We start from the raw sequence: 14,243 nt of genomic DNA, 5'->3' as shown, positions 1-14,243 counted from the left end.
AGTCTTTGGGAGGAAGATGTATTATCATTATATCTTTTTAGTAGTTGAGAAATAGAGACTTGAAAAGGTTAAGACATTTGTCCGGGGCACACTCTTAGTAGATGACTTGGTTGTGTTTCTACGTTGGGCTGCCTGGCCTGGCAGATCATGTGTTCATTGTATATTCTGCCTCCTCTGGGGCCCAATTTACACATCTATATTTGTCTTCCTCTTCTAGGTGACTGGGGAGTCCAGCGCTCAGCCCAGACTGAGTTTCCAGACTCAGTGTAGGAAGGGTGGGCTGACTCACAGCTGAGAGCGTGGAGCAAAGTGGGACTGGAACCAGGGCCGCCTGCTACAGGAGGGCAGGGCGGGGAGCAAGGAGATGTCTGAAATGCCCACTCCTAGTCCAGTGACCCAAAGTGAAGGATCAGCAACAGAGAACCTGCAAGCCAGAGCAAACAAATTTGGAAGTCAGCCTGGAGAGATTGCCAGAGTCTGGGAAGACGTAAGTAAGGGGGACATATCAGAGATGTCCAGGACAAAGGTGGTGGCAGGGCAGAGCTGTAAAGGTAGCTGAGCACATTCCTGTGATCCAGGAGATGGAGGTATTTGTGTTTTCTCTCTTCTACAGAACTCATGGAGAGTAGGGGAAATAGCTTAGGTGCAAACACTTTGCAAACTCTGAGAATGTTACTGCGAAGTGTTGTCTGTGTTTGTGAGTGCGAAGTCAAATAGTCTGTGCGTCTGTGTGTCTCTTATAGCAACCTGGGCTATGGACTGCTGACCTAGGACACCTCAGTTAGGTTTAGGACAAGGAGAATAGTAGGAAGACAGTTTTGGCAAAGAAGGAGAGAAGATCACTTTCCAGCCTAGTCGTGTGTTCCAAGGGGAGAATATTGAAATGTACCAAGAGAAGAACCAACACTATTGCAAAATAATGCTGCAGTGCCATGGTTTGTAGGTGATAATATGTGGTGTATTGGTGAACTGGATACAGGATTTAAAATGCATGTGGTGGATTTTGTTTTGTAGCTCAGTTCAGCATGGGTTCATGGCAAAGGCAATCTCCGGGGTTTGTGAGTGCAGTCATTATTCTGGGCAGGGGGCAGCTCAGCAGGGGATGCCGTGCTCAGATGCAGTCAGGGAGAGAGCTTGGTTGACTTCACCCTCCCCATTCCCTGCAGTACAGGGAGGAAATGTGCAGAAATCTGGTCCTGGGGTCCTAGAGAGCCCAAGCTGGGGTTTCTCTTCTACTCCAGCAGCCCGGAGAACTAGAACTAACAGCAGTGGGAGGCAGCTGGGTTCAGACCACAGCCACAGGGAATGCACCCAGCAGGGAGGCTAGTGCCTGATTTGGCTGGCAGCGGGACCAAGACGGGGAGCAGGCAGGGACACAGCTGTTAGCTGGCACAGACGCCTGGCAAACAGCAAGCCCTAAGCCAAACGCTGGAGCTTCTGCAGCTTCACCAACAATGGGAAGAAGCTGTGTGGAGATATTTCTCTGCTGGGAATGCCCTTCACTCCCACTGCATACCATTTACTCCAGGCTGCATAGGAAATAGACATTGACATCAACCGGCCCTCTGCATCATAATCTGACAGAAGAATTCCAAGGACAGTCTGAAGAAATCAGTAAGCCCATCCTTCCAGTTGGTGGGGGAAACACTAGGCCAGAGTAAGCCTTACTTTCCTCTGGGCTGAATAAGTAGGGAAAACCCAGAAAAGCCAATAGAGGAGAGAAAAATGGAGAGCCCACTTTGAGGACAGAGAGAAAAAGGACAAAAAGTTTAATGACAAATGAATATCTTAGGATCAGAAGGTAGTGATTAAACAGAGATAATTGAGGTTTCTGAAAAGGAGATCAGAGCAAAGGGGTGAGAGTGACATTCAGATACACGATAGAAGAAAACTTGCCTGATCTCTGGGAGCCCTGATTATGGATATAGAAATCATTCACGCAGCATCTGTCTGTATTAATGAAAATGTACCTAGACACATCTTGGTTATTTTAAAGCATTTTCAATTCTTCCAAAGTATCCGGGGAGAATATCAGGTGGCCTAGGAAGGAGGCAAATCCTAGTTCTCTCTGATATTCTCTCTATAGTATTAAAATTTTTTAAAGAGATTTTATTTATTTATTTGAAGAGAGAGAGAGAGTGGGTGAGAGAGAGCATGAGTGGGGAGTGACATGCAGAGAGAGAAGGAGAAGCAGACTCCCCACTGAGCCGGGAGCCCTATGTGGGGCTAATCCCAGGACCTTGGGATGAGCCACTCAAGATGGTCAACTGAATGAGCCACCCAAGCACCTCTATAGTATTAAAGTTTAGAAGAGCATAGATTACAGGGATATTTGGGCAAAGATTTGGTATAAGAATGGAACAAGAATTTTATTCTTGCATATATATATAATTTTATATATAAATTTATAATTTAATTATATATTATGTATAATTAAATTTAAAATAATTTATATTATAATAAATATATAAATATATGGAAATATATTATAGAATATATATAGAAAACAAGAAGTTTATTCTTGTGTATATATATAAATTGCATATCTATATATATATATATATCTCTGAAACAATAAGCTACATAGCTACCAAAGAAAGTTGCCTAAAAAATGACTCAAAGGTGAACTTTAGCTGACCCAAAGATAGGAAACTTAGGAATGGGAAGATTATTGTGCAAAATGGTTTGCTCTAAATGCAAGATATCCAGAAGTTAAATTTAAAGAAGTGTTTCAAATATACTTTTAAGCCAAAGAAAAATGTCAGAAACACAATTGGAAAAAAATACATTTAATAATAATTTGGCAGACTAGGTTATGTATGTTTGTCCAAAGTATTTGACACATAGTACATGCTCTATAAGTATTTGCTGAATGAGTATAGGATTTTTACCATGTATGTAGAAGTAAGTTGAAGAAATGGAGATGGCCAGAACTTGGAGGAAGCTGAGTCATCTCCTCCTTCTCTTGTGTAAAGTAGAAAACGCAGGAGAGTGAATAGTGGAAATTTCTGTTCTTTTAATGCCTTATTTCAAAGTGAAAGTCAAGTACATTATTTCTGAATGATGATTATTATTATAAGGTCAAAGAGACTTGCTCACATTCTCTGAGTGAATAACTTAGGTCATGCATCTAGGAAGTGTTGAGCATTGTCAGAGCAGACAGGTACCTCTCACCATTTAAAAACAATGCTCCTGGGGCATCTGGGTGGCTCAGTGGGGCAAGCCTCTGCCTTCAGCTCAGGTCACGGTCCCAGGGTCCTGGGATGGAGCCCCACATTGGACTCTCTACTCAGCGGGAGCCTGCTTCCCACTCTCTCTCTGCCTGCCTCTCTGCCTACTTGTGATCTCTTAAATAAATAAAATCTTTAAAAACAAAACAAAACAAAACAACCATGCTCCTTTTCTTTTTTGTGGTTCCTGGGAGGTGGTAGGTTGCTTCAGGATGGAGCTGAACATCTTTTTCCCAGAGACTTGCTGAAATGGATGATGAATGCAAACTTTGTACCTTTTATGAGAAGCATAAGGCCACAGAAGCTGCTTCTGCTGCTGTGGGTGAAGAAGGCAAGGGTGACGTGTCCGAATCCGTGGTGGCGATGACAAAAAAGGCTTCGCCATGAAGCAGGCTGGCCTGACCCATGGCCATGTGCCCCTGCTGCTGAGTGAGGGGCATTTGTGCTACAGACCAAGGAGGACTGACTGGAGAGAGAAAGTGCAAACCTGCTCGGGGTCGCACTGTGGATACAATCTCAGTGTTCCCAGCTTGGTCATTGTAAAATAAAAGGGGGAGAGGGACATTCCTGGGCTTACTGCTGTGTCTCCTCACTTGGCATGCAAAGGAGCTAGCAGGATCCACAAGCTTTTCATCTCTTTCAAGAAGACGATGTCCACCTGTATATTGTGAGAAAGTCCCTGAATAAAGAAGCTAAGAAACCTGGAATCAAAGCACCTAAGACGCAGCACCTTGTTACTCCATGGGCCCTCCAACAGAAACGTCAGTGTATTGCTCTGAAGAAACAGCTCACGAAGTAAAACAAGGATGAGGCTGCAGGACGGGCTAAACTTCTGCCAAGAGAAGGAAGGAGACGGGGGGGCGGGAAACGCCAGCAAGAGAATGCCGAGAGACAGAGCTGTCTTCCCTGAGATCTTCTACCTCTAAGTCTGAGGCCAGTCAAAAATGAGATTTTTCTAGAGTTACAAATAAATAAGATCAGACTGAAAAAAAGAAAAACAAGCCAGTGTTCCCCTGTCAATAATGGGAGCATAATGTGTCTTCCTTGGTTTCTCACTCAAAATTCAGCCTTGAAATTTGACTCAATCATACCACATTCTCCTCTCACCTCTGTTCCCTATTAGGGTGATTCACTCTGTCTTAATTTTTCACATTGTTCGTCTGAATTTCTATGATTCATTGAACTAGGTTAGTCAGGGCTTTCTCATTTTTAGAGAATTGGTTGCAAATTGATTCATAACATGGTTCTTTTAAGATGACCACTTAGCAATGAGTCATTGTTGGCTTTTACAGGTGTCTGTGTCAGTAGCTCACGCATTGCTGAGCACTGCTCTTTCCTCAGGGACAAACAGTCCATTTTGAGACTGCAGGGACCTCATCCACCAATTCACAGTGGTTTGTGTTATAAGCAATACCAAAGCTGTCTGATTCTAGCCACTCTAGAGTAAGGGGGAAACTAGTGAAGACTATTTGCATTGTCTGTCTCCGGGAAGACAGGGAAGCTTATTCTGGAGATGACTGATTCCCGAATCAATTACTCGCAAACCCCTTGGCTTTATCATTATTCATACATATTGGATCATCTTTTAGATAATCCGAAGTTGTTCCCTGATTTGGGGGTGAAGTCTAGGGCAAGTCTTTATCTTTGTTCTAGGACCAAAGCTTCAAGAGATATTAAGGGTGCACAACTCACCTCCCTCCTGATTTGACCCTGGCTCACAATAAATGTGGCAGTGGGTTGGGGATTTCCTGGGAATTTCTTTGCTCTGCTTGAAATGTGTCAGAGATGCACAGCCCTCTTCTTTGTCCTCTGTTGTTTATTATATCCAGAGAACATTTAATTCTCTGTTTGAAGAAGGCTAAAGCTGGATTATTTTTGCCTAAGGATTATCACTTTGTGAGTTATCAGGGGTAAATTTTAGACTACTTTTCCTGAATATAAACATTGTACACACACACACACACACACATACACACTATATATATATATATTGCATGTATGTTTGTATATATGCATATATGTATATATTTACATAAATGTAGTGTTTCAAAGTCAAATAAAATATTTTTATATTGCCTATTTCTTTTTGTGAAAGTCAGTAACTTTTTATGAAGTCAATAAATTTGACTTTATTACTATTACTTAATAGATAATATAAGCATAAAGGCATGAAATAAATCGTCTTTACAAAATATTTTAAATGACAAATTCATATCTCCTAACATCTATATAATTTTCTCAATAATCTTGATTTCTTCTACTTTTAATGTTATGATCCAATAGTTTTCAAAATATTTCCATTCACTATGTGTTCATACTATATATATAATATGTATATATATATAATATGTATATTTCATATATAGATCTCTATATATGTATATAGATGTATGTGTATATACATATAGAGATTTATATACATTTATATAGATGTATATACATATACATCTATATACATATATAGAGATCTATATCTTTGAAATATCACTTGGTTTGATTTTTTTCACATGAATATCCAAAGGACTTAATTTGTCATGTGTTCCCAGTCCTATTGTCAGGAAAGAGGTCCTGCAATTGCAGGGCTGCCAAAAGGAAGAATAATAGTTTAGATCACTGGTTTTCCAATTCACTCATTCACTTGCTTTGTTCGTTTCTTTGTTCATTCATTCATTCAGTAGGAGGGAGAAAATAAAATATATTTAATATATATTAAAAGTATGTAATAAACAGATTACAATTACATGCACACGTATGTATACACTCACGCATATATAAAATCTAAGGGAGAGGGAATCTGCCAGCTCACTGTGGTCTTCTGGTGCGTGCTAGGGGCTTGGTGGTGGTTGGAGTGTTAGGGAATAAGGAGATTTATGTCGCACCGTGAGGGAGACAAGGATCCATGAAAGAAGGTGAAGTGTGTGTGGGGAAGAGTGGCGAGGGAGTAATTTGCAGGGGTGCATTGTGAGCTGAGGAAGGGAGGCCAAAGCCTTGGGGCGGCTTTGGAATTTGGAGAAAGGACTTTAGGAAATGTTGCCATGGGTCTGTGTTGGCTACCCTTTGGCATTCTTGCAGAGATACCATTAGGTATCTCTTTTGGCTACTGGGAAGTGTTTCTTGGAATGGCAGCCGGCACTGAGAGTGAGCATGTGCTAGGTGCTGATGTTACAATGGTGGGCATAAAACACATGCTGTCTGTTCTCATGAACGTACATACTAGTAGGGGACTGGCATGAATCAAATAACCATCAAAGTATCCTTCATCCATTCGCCCACTGTTTTTTAAGCACCTATAATGTTCCAGGCAGTGCTTTAAGTCCTTGGGATTCTGGTTCATCAGTAAAACAAACAGACAATATTATTCCTGCCTGTGGTGGCTTTATAATGTGCCAACTTATCCAAGCTGGAACTGTGTTTCCCAGAATTTCCTCTCTGTAAGGCTCTGGGTCAGGCATGGCCACAGGAGAAATCTGCATAAGATATGAAAGGCAGGAGCAAAGCCGCAGCCATGAGCCTCTGAAGGTCAGTGCAGGGCGCCAGGCACCGCCGGAGCTTGCGCATGTTGGAGCTGATTTGTGGGATGGCCTTCCTAGTGGGTTATTGTGTAATCCTCGGGTCCTGCTGGGAAGCTCCTGCTTCTTTGTGGCCTGAGTCCAGCGTGGTGCTGCTTATGGCGAATGGGCCCAACTCTCCTGCAGATTTCCCCAGCACTGAGTTTGAGTCAGTGAGTGACAGTCATAGGTTCCAGTTTGTCTGTATTTGTCCTTGTGAATTCCACGCTGTTCCTGTGCTTGTGCGCATCCAGGATTCCTTCCTGAATCGTTGACTCGTGGTGACTTCAGGCTCCAGGCAGAAGCAGAGGCAGTAGCCCGCTCGGCTTATCCCACCTGCTCACATAACCGCCTACCAATTAATCCCTACAATAGATCCCGTTTGTTTTAGTGGTTCTGCTGCTCTGATTGAACCCTGACAGATACTCCACACTTGGGCAGTTTACATTCCGGATAGACAGTAAATGGTTTAATAAATAAATTGTAAACTATACTTAAGAGTGAGAGGTGCATTGGAAAGAAAATCAGAGAAGGAAATTAGAGGGGGAAAGAGTAAAGGTTAGGGAGGGTGCCATGGGGGTGAAGGTGGGGAGGAAGGTGCTCAATTAAATAGGGTGTCCCAATGGGCTTTATTGAGAAGGTAGGATTTGTACAAAGGCTTGAACAAGGGGATAGGTGGCCAAAGGAAAAGCTTCGAGGACAGAGGGGACATAGAACCCACTTGCTATGGCAGCAGAGTGTCTGGAGCGTTCCAGCATCTTCAGGGAGCTGGTGTGACTGGAAAACAGAGAGCGAGGAGGAGGACACGAAGATATCAGGCCAAAACTGTATCAGGGGTCTGATTTGTACAGCAGGGGTTGGCCCGTAGCAGCCTGGAGACCAAATCCAGCCCCTCGGCTTGTTTTTGTACATCGTCTTCTTGGCACAAGGCCATGCTTGTTCATTTACACATCATCTAGGGCTGCTTTCTGGCTACCACGGCAGAGTTGAGTGGTTGTGACAGAGACCATATGGCCTACACAGCCTGAAATATTTACTAAAAAATGTGCTGACCACTGGTGTAGTGCTCAGAGGTTTTGGCCTTTACTCTGAGCAAAATGGGAGCCACCTCAGGGTTTTGGGCAGAGGAGGGCCACGCTCTGGTTTGTGTGATTACAAGCATCACTCGCATTACTGTGTTGAGAGCAGATCATGAGGGGCAAAGGTAGAAGCAGGAAGACCCATGAGGAAGCTGTCATGGTGTCCAAGGAGGAGAGGATGTTGGTATGGGCCACAGCTGTGGCGGGGGAGATAGTCAGATTCTGATTATCTCTTGAAGCTTGAGCCAAACTGACAGAGTGGATTTGGGTGTAGGATAATAGGGAGTCAACAAATGTACAATTACAACCCATCTTAAGTGTTAGTATAGAAGGTTTCCTCAGAGGGGCCTCAGGGACCAGTGGGACAGGAACAGTGCCAATCTCCCGCCCAACTGGGGCACGGCTGCACTGTCTGTTTTGTGCATTGGGCTTTCTACTAATAGGGTTGTTCTCAACCTTGGCTGCACATTAGAATCATCTGGGGAGCTTTACAAGGTACTGATGCTTGGGTACCACCCCCCAAACTCTTATTTAATTGGTTTGGGTTTTGACCTGAGCATTAGGATTCGTAAAAGCTCCCCAGATGATTCTTCCATCAGCCAAAGTCGAGAACCACTGCTCTCATATTTCCTTTGAATAAACTTCCCATGCCTTCAGGTGATGGAAAAGGGCTGGTTTGGGATCTAGGAATGTGTGCTGGAATTTGCCTGCTTAATTTTCATCTTCCCCGCATTTAGCACATGCATAATACCACCTTAATTTCCTCGGAAAGAATTCCTCTCCTCTTTGTTCGTAGCCCTGGTAGAAATAGTGTCTGTGTCACTCCCCTCCCCACCCCCCCACAGGAAGGTGAAGTTCCTGGACCTCTTCTTTCACTTTCCCTGGTGCAGCTACATGGCAGCTGTTTGACGTGAGCCTAACCTGTTGGACACTCGGATATCAGAAGTGGTTGAAGATGACTTGTTGCATCAAGGGCCAAAATGCTAGTACAGTACAATCCAGGATTTTCCACCATGAAATGATTGCTGAGTATTGTTTCCAGCATCTTGACCTTCAGAGCTCCCTTGGTTTTTTTCAATCCATTCCCAAGCCTGTGCCATGGTCTCTGGTACCCTGTCAGTCTCCTTCCCACTACCCTATATCATATTGAAAAATTGCCTATTGCTCAAGTTAATTTTTGCTTGTAGCCAAGAACCCTATGGGTACAGAATGCCTGGGTGGCATTCTTTGCTCTGTTTGTATCATGACATTATTCTGGTCTATTCATTTGGCAACTGAACACTGTGATTTCTTTGTTGGAAAAGAGCAAACAAGAATAACAATCTATTGAACTATGCTTACTCAATAGGGAACAGACAGATATGAGTTGATGCCAGATCCTTTGGAGGTTATAATAATCATTTATAAAATGAGCATAGCTATCAATAATAACAATAATTTATTAATCATCTACTTCTTGAAAGTACAAAAATTTGATTTAATATTTCTATAGATGCCAAGTCTTTGGCTAAAATGCAGCTTATGAAAAGTCATCAAAATGGTGAGATAGACACAATCTTAATCTTGGGACGTATGTTGGATATCTAAAAGAAGAGGAATAGGTGTCAGTTTGGGTCCTGCAGGAAGCATACACCAAGACAGAATGAGAAATGCAAGAGTTTTGGTGCTGGAAATACCTGAGGAAGAGAAAGGGCAGAGGTCACAGGACAAATTAAACTCTTCAGACCATGCTGCACGTGTGACACCTGCAGAAGGAGAGGGTATAGAAAGGAGGATCTGGAGAAAGAACCTAAGATTGCAATGCGGCACTGAGAAAGTCTAGATCAGGCTGGTGGGGAACTTGAGAGTGAAGATTGCCAATGAGAGGAGTCCTGTACTGGCCAGGAAGCCTTGGCTCTACTCGTCCTGATATGCTCATTGGTTGGGAGCACCTGGGAAGAGCCTGGCCTCCGTGTGAATCCTGGGGTGGATCTCAAAGATGTAGCACCTGAAGGTAGTCAACTAACCACATTCCATACTGCAAGTTCTCTCTTGAAGGATTTGAGCAGCTTATTTCCACAGAGGTCACAGAAGTCCACAGGAGGCAAGGGAGGAGGAGTTCTCCTTTTAAAAATCAAGTTTCTTCCTCTACCAACCCTGACCATTATTCAAGACCACGCACAGCATGAGAACCAAGTAAATGCAAGGAGGTTTATTATGGTTTTTATGTGAGCTTTAGCAGGAAATCTTTCAATCTGTTGTTTGAGGAGGGGTGAGTCATGGTGAAAAATGAATGCATTTCCTTTCCCTGGGAAAGGTTTCAGAGGTGGGTTGCTGGGCAGGACAACAAGCACTGGTGTTTTAAGAACTGGGGCCTTTGGGGAAGCATAAGTACATTTTGGGAGATCTCTATCCCATCCCTCCTTGCCCATTCACATTGTTCTTTCTGTTTTCTCTTTCTCTCATACACTATTGCTCTTTCTCTACTGAATCTTTCCTATCACTATATAAACATGTTCTTACAAAGATTCCCCTTGTCCCAAATTCCTTTCAAGCCACTCTCCTTTTATTCTGCGTCTGTTCATGGCCAAACATGACAGCTTTCTCCTCTTCCTTTGTGCTACTCATTCCTTAGTCACCTCCTACCCTCACAGCCCCCATTAACATTACACACTTGTCAGGGGCACCCATGACTTCAGTGGAGCAAATTCAGTGGACAGTTCTCCATTCTTGCTTTGTGTGACTTCGGTAGCACCCAACTCTGCTGACACCCCCTTATTTTTGGAATGCTTAGCTTTCTCAGTTTCCCCGCTTCTTCTGGTGTATACAAAGGGTTCGTTAAGAAAGAGCTCCGGGAGGGCGACTGGGTGGCTCAGTGGGTTAAGCCTCTGCCTTTGGCTCAGGTCATGATCCCAGGGTCCTGGGACCGAGTCCCACATCGGGCTCCTTGCTCGGCAGGGAGCCTGCTTCTCCCTCTGCCTCTGCCTGCCTCTTTGTCTGCCTGTGCTCGCTCACTCTCTCTCCCTCTGTCTCTGACAAATAAATAAAAATCTTTAAAAAAAAAAAAAAAAAAGAAAGAGCTCCCAAGAGAATTGTAAAGCGTGTGGGGAAGGAGGGTAGGGAAGGAAAGACACCAATCCAGTGATATTTCAGACCAAGTCCCAGCCTCAGACTGATCCCCCAGGGAAGCTGTAAGCATAAATTATACCTCAAGATTGTCCTGGCTTGGCGACAAGGGAGCTAGGCATTCAAACTCCTACTTCCATCAGTCATTGGCTAAAGACTGCTCTTTGTGTGAGTGTGAGTGCATGTGTGTGTTGGGGGCAAGCATTTGGTACGGGAGGATCAGATGTGAACGCCCGAACATTTTCAGCTGCCTGTGTTGGCAGCCGGCACAGTCCAGTAGCTCGAAAGAAATCACTGAAGAAAGGTGCAAGCACCAGCTTTTGGAAAAGCACCCAGAGGCTGGGGGATGGATGCTGAGAGCAGTAAGGAGGATCCCATGTCTTGGTGTAGCGCATACAGTATCTGTTACAATCGTCTGTGATGGGAACATGGATGGAATGGCGTGGGTGGAGGCTGAGAGTAAGGAACAGAAGAAACGAGGGTGGGTCTGACCTAAATCCCTGGACTGGAAGCAGGCCTCTGTACCAGCACAGCTCATATGAACCCACATTGCAACTCATGGATAGCCTTCTCTGAGCCACTCACCTAAGGATTTTCCACAAAACAGATCTGCAAGGGGCCTCTCTTAGGAATCCCTGTCAGGAGTCAGCTATCCACCTGGCTTGTACTGAGGCCTGGACTCCATTGCACATACCTTGTCTTGTCCCAGCACCTCGCCTGAACATAACAACATCCCTTGTGGAAGGGGATGCAGGCATTCTCCCCACTATCAGCAATGAACAGGAATGTCTATTTTGTTGTGTCTTTCAGATTGAGATTTTATGATGAAAAAAATCACTAATTTGATAATTTTGGAAGGTGTGAAGACATTCTCCTGTTAAAAGTTAGGAGGGGCACGTGGGTAGCTCAGTCAGTTAAGCATCTGCCTTTGGCTCAGGTCATGATCCCAGGGTCCTGGGGGAGCCTGATGTGGTCTCCCTGCTCAGTGGCTCAATAAGGAGCCTGCTTCTCCCTCTCCCTCTACCACTCCCTCTGTTTGTGCTCTCTCTCTTTCCCTCTCTCTCTCTCTCCCTCTCTCTCTGTCAAATGAATAAATAAAATCTTTCTTTTAAAGTTAGGAAATTGTTTAATAAACATACTAGTAAGTTTTAAAAGAGCATTGTAAGGACTGCCGGGTGGCTGAGCCATTAAGCCTCTGCCTTCAGCTCAGGTCATGATCCCAGGGTCCTGGGATGGAGCCCTGCATCGGGCACCCTGCTGGGCAGGACACCTGCTTCTCCCTCTCCCCTTCCCCCTGCTTGTGTTCCCTCTCTTGCTGTGTCTCTCTCTGTCAAATAAATAAATAAAAATCTTTAAAAAAATGAGCATTGTATACAGATTACATGCAAGTACACTGTAAGCTGGGAATAGAGGAACCTGGATGCTTTTTATGTGAAAATCCTGGAAATTGGAGAGAGGAGAATACTAACATCAGACTCTAATACCCAAAGGCAACTGGTTTTAACATTTTGATCTATTTCTTCTAAATATTTTTCTGTTTATGTTTTCCACATAACGCTTTTCCCATTTAATGTTAGAATTTAAGAAGTCTTTGCACATGCTATTACATACTCTTGGAAAACATTATTTGAAGTTGCTATGTAACATGTAGGTATCTTGTTTTACTCAGCATTTTCTGGACCATTGGATATGGCAGGTTTTTACAATTCTGTTTTGTCAATACCACTGCCATGAACAATAGCATAAAAGTGTGTGTGTGCATGTCTGTGTGTGTGTGTGTGTGTGTGTGTGTGTGTGTATGATGGATAACTTTCCAAAATACTTTAGAGCTTGCTGTGGTTTAAAATTATAAAATTTATTTGATTACTCATTTCTTCAAGAGATGGCTCTTTTTTTTTTTTAAGATTTTATTTATTTATTTGACAGAGACAGATCACAAGTAGGCAGAGAGGCAGGCAGAGAGAGAGAGGAGGAAGCAGGCTCCCTGCCCAGCAGAGAGCCCGATGCGGGACTCGATCCCAGGACCCCGAGATCATGACCCGAGCCGAAGGCAGCGGCCCAACCCACTGAGCCACCCAGGCGATTCCCCTCCTTTTGAGAATGAGATGAACTTAGTGACTCACTTTTTTTTCTTTTTAACATTTAAAAAATTTAAATTCAATTAATTAACATATAAAATATTTTGGATTTCAGAGTGACTCACTTCTAATGCATAGACTAGGGCAGAAATGATGGGTGTGACTTTGGAGATTATGTCGGAACCAGCCAGTGACTTCTTGCTTGCTTTCTCTAGGCATACTTGTCCCTGGGGAAGCCAACTGATGTGTTGTGATGATGGTTGTCAAGCACCTCTGTGGAGAGGTCCATGTGTGGGTACATCTGCTAACAGGCTGCTCCAGACACTCCATTCCACAGCAGGCAAGGAAGTCCTTTTGGAAACATACCCTGTAGCCCTAGACAAGCCTGTACGTGAATGCAGCCCTAGCCAACATATTGACTTCAACGTCATGAAAGACCCAGCTGGAGCTACCAAGATAAGCTACTCCTGAATTCCTAACCCACAGAGTCTGTAAGATGAAAATGTCTGCTGTTGTGGTTTTTTTTTTTTTTTTGGTAATTTTTAATGTAACAATAGATAACTAATATAAGGCTCTTGATGTATTCAAATTGCCTTTTCAAAAGGTTATACAAATTTATTCTCTCATCAAAAAAAGATAAGAATGGCTGCTTTACTATGCCCCTTTCAATTGAATTTTTATGACTAAAGAAAAAAAAAAACGCTGCTAATGGAGAAATAAATCATTATAAGTCTTAGATTCTTTCATTCTGCTTGGTTTAAAATTAGAGTTGCAATAATTTCAGTGTCACTTAATAAAAGTTTTAAGTAAAGAAACCATTAATACAAGGACTTTAGAAAATTCAAAACACTGATTTAAGTCATTGCCCTTTATTGAGAAGGATAAGAAAGGGTAGAAAATACTTATATGTCATTTATCATAATATTTAAGTTAATTTTATGATTACTCTTTATTTTGTCATAATAAAGCTGAGCTTCTGTCCAACATAGTTTTACTAAGAACGGCAAAATGTTTCCTGTAATCTAGAAAGTTTTTCTTTTCTTGTCTTTTTTTTTTTTTTAAAGATTTTATTTATTTATTTGACAGAGATCACAAGTAGGCAGAGAGGAAGGCAGAGAGAGTAGGGGAAGCAGCAGGCTCCCTGCAGAGCAGAGAGCCCGATGTGGGGCTCTCATGATCCCAGGACCCTGGGACCATGACCTG

The 14,243-nt window shown here is 43.1% G+C and overlaps 1 pseudogene; it reads left to right on the top strand.

Moving 5' to 3' along the window:
• The first annotated feature begins 364 nt into the window (after positions 1–364).
• On the top strand, positions 365–4,178 carry LOC122910152 (annotated as a pseudogene).
• Positions 4,179–14,243: the final 10,065 nt, after the last annotated feature.

Source organism: Neovison vison, chromosome 6, assembly GCF_020171115.1.
Source record: "Neovison vison isolate M4711 chromosome 6, ASM_NN_V1, whole genome shotgun sequence".
Classification (NCBI taxonomy): domain Eukaryota; kingdom Metazoa; phylum Chordata; class Mammalia; order Carnivora; family Mustelidae; genus Neogale; species Neogale vison.
Note: the sequence above shows the minus strand (reverse complement) of the source record. Positions and strands in the feature narration are given on the sequence as shown.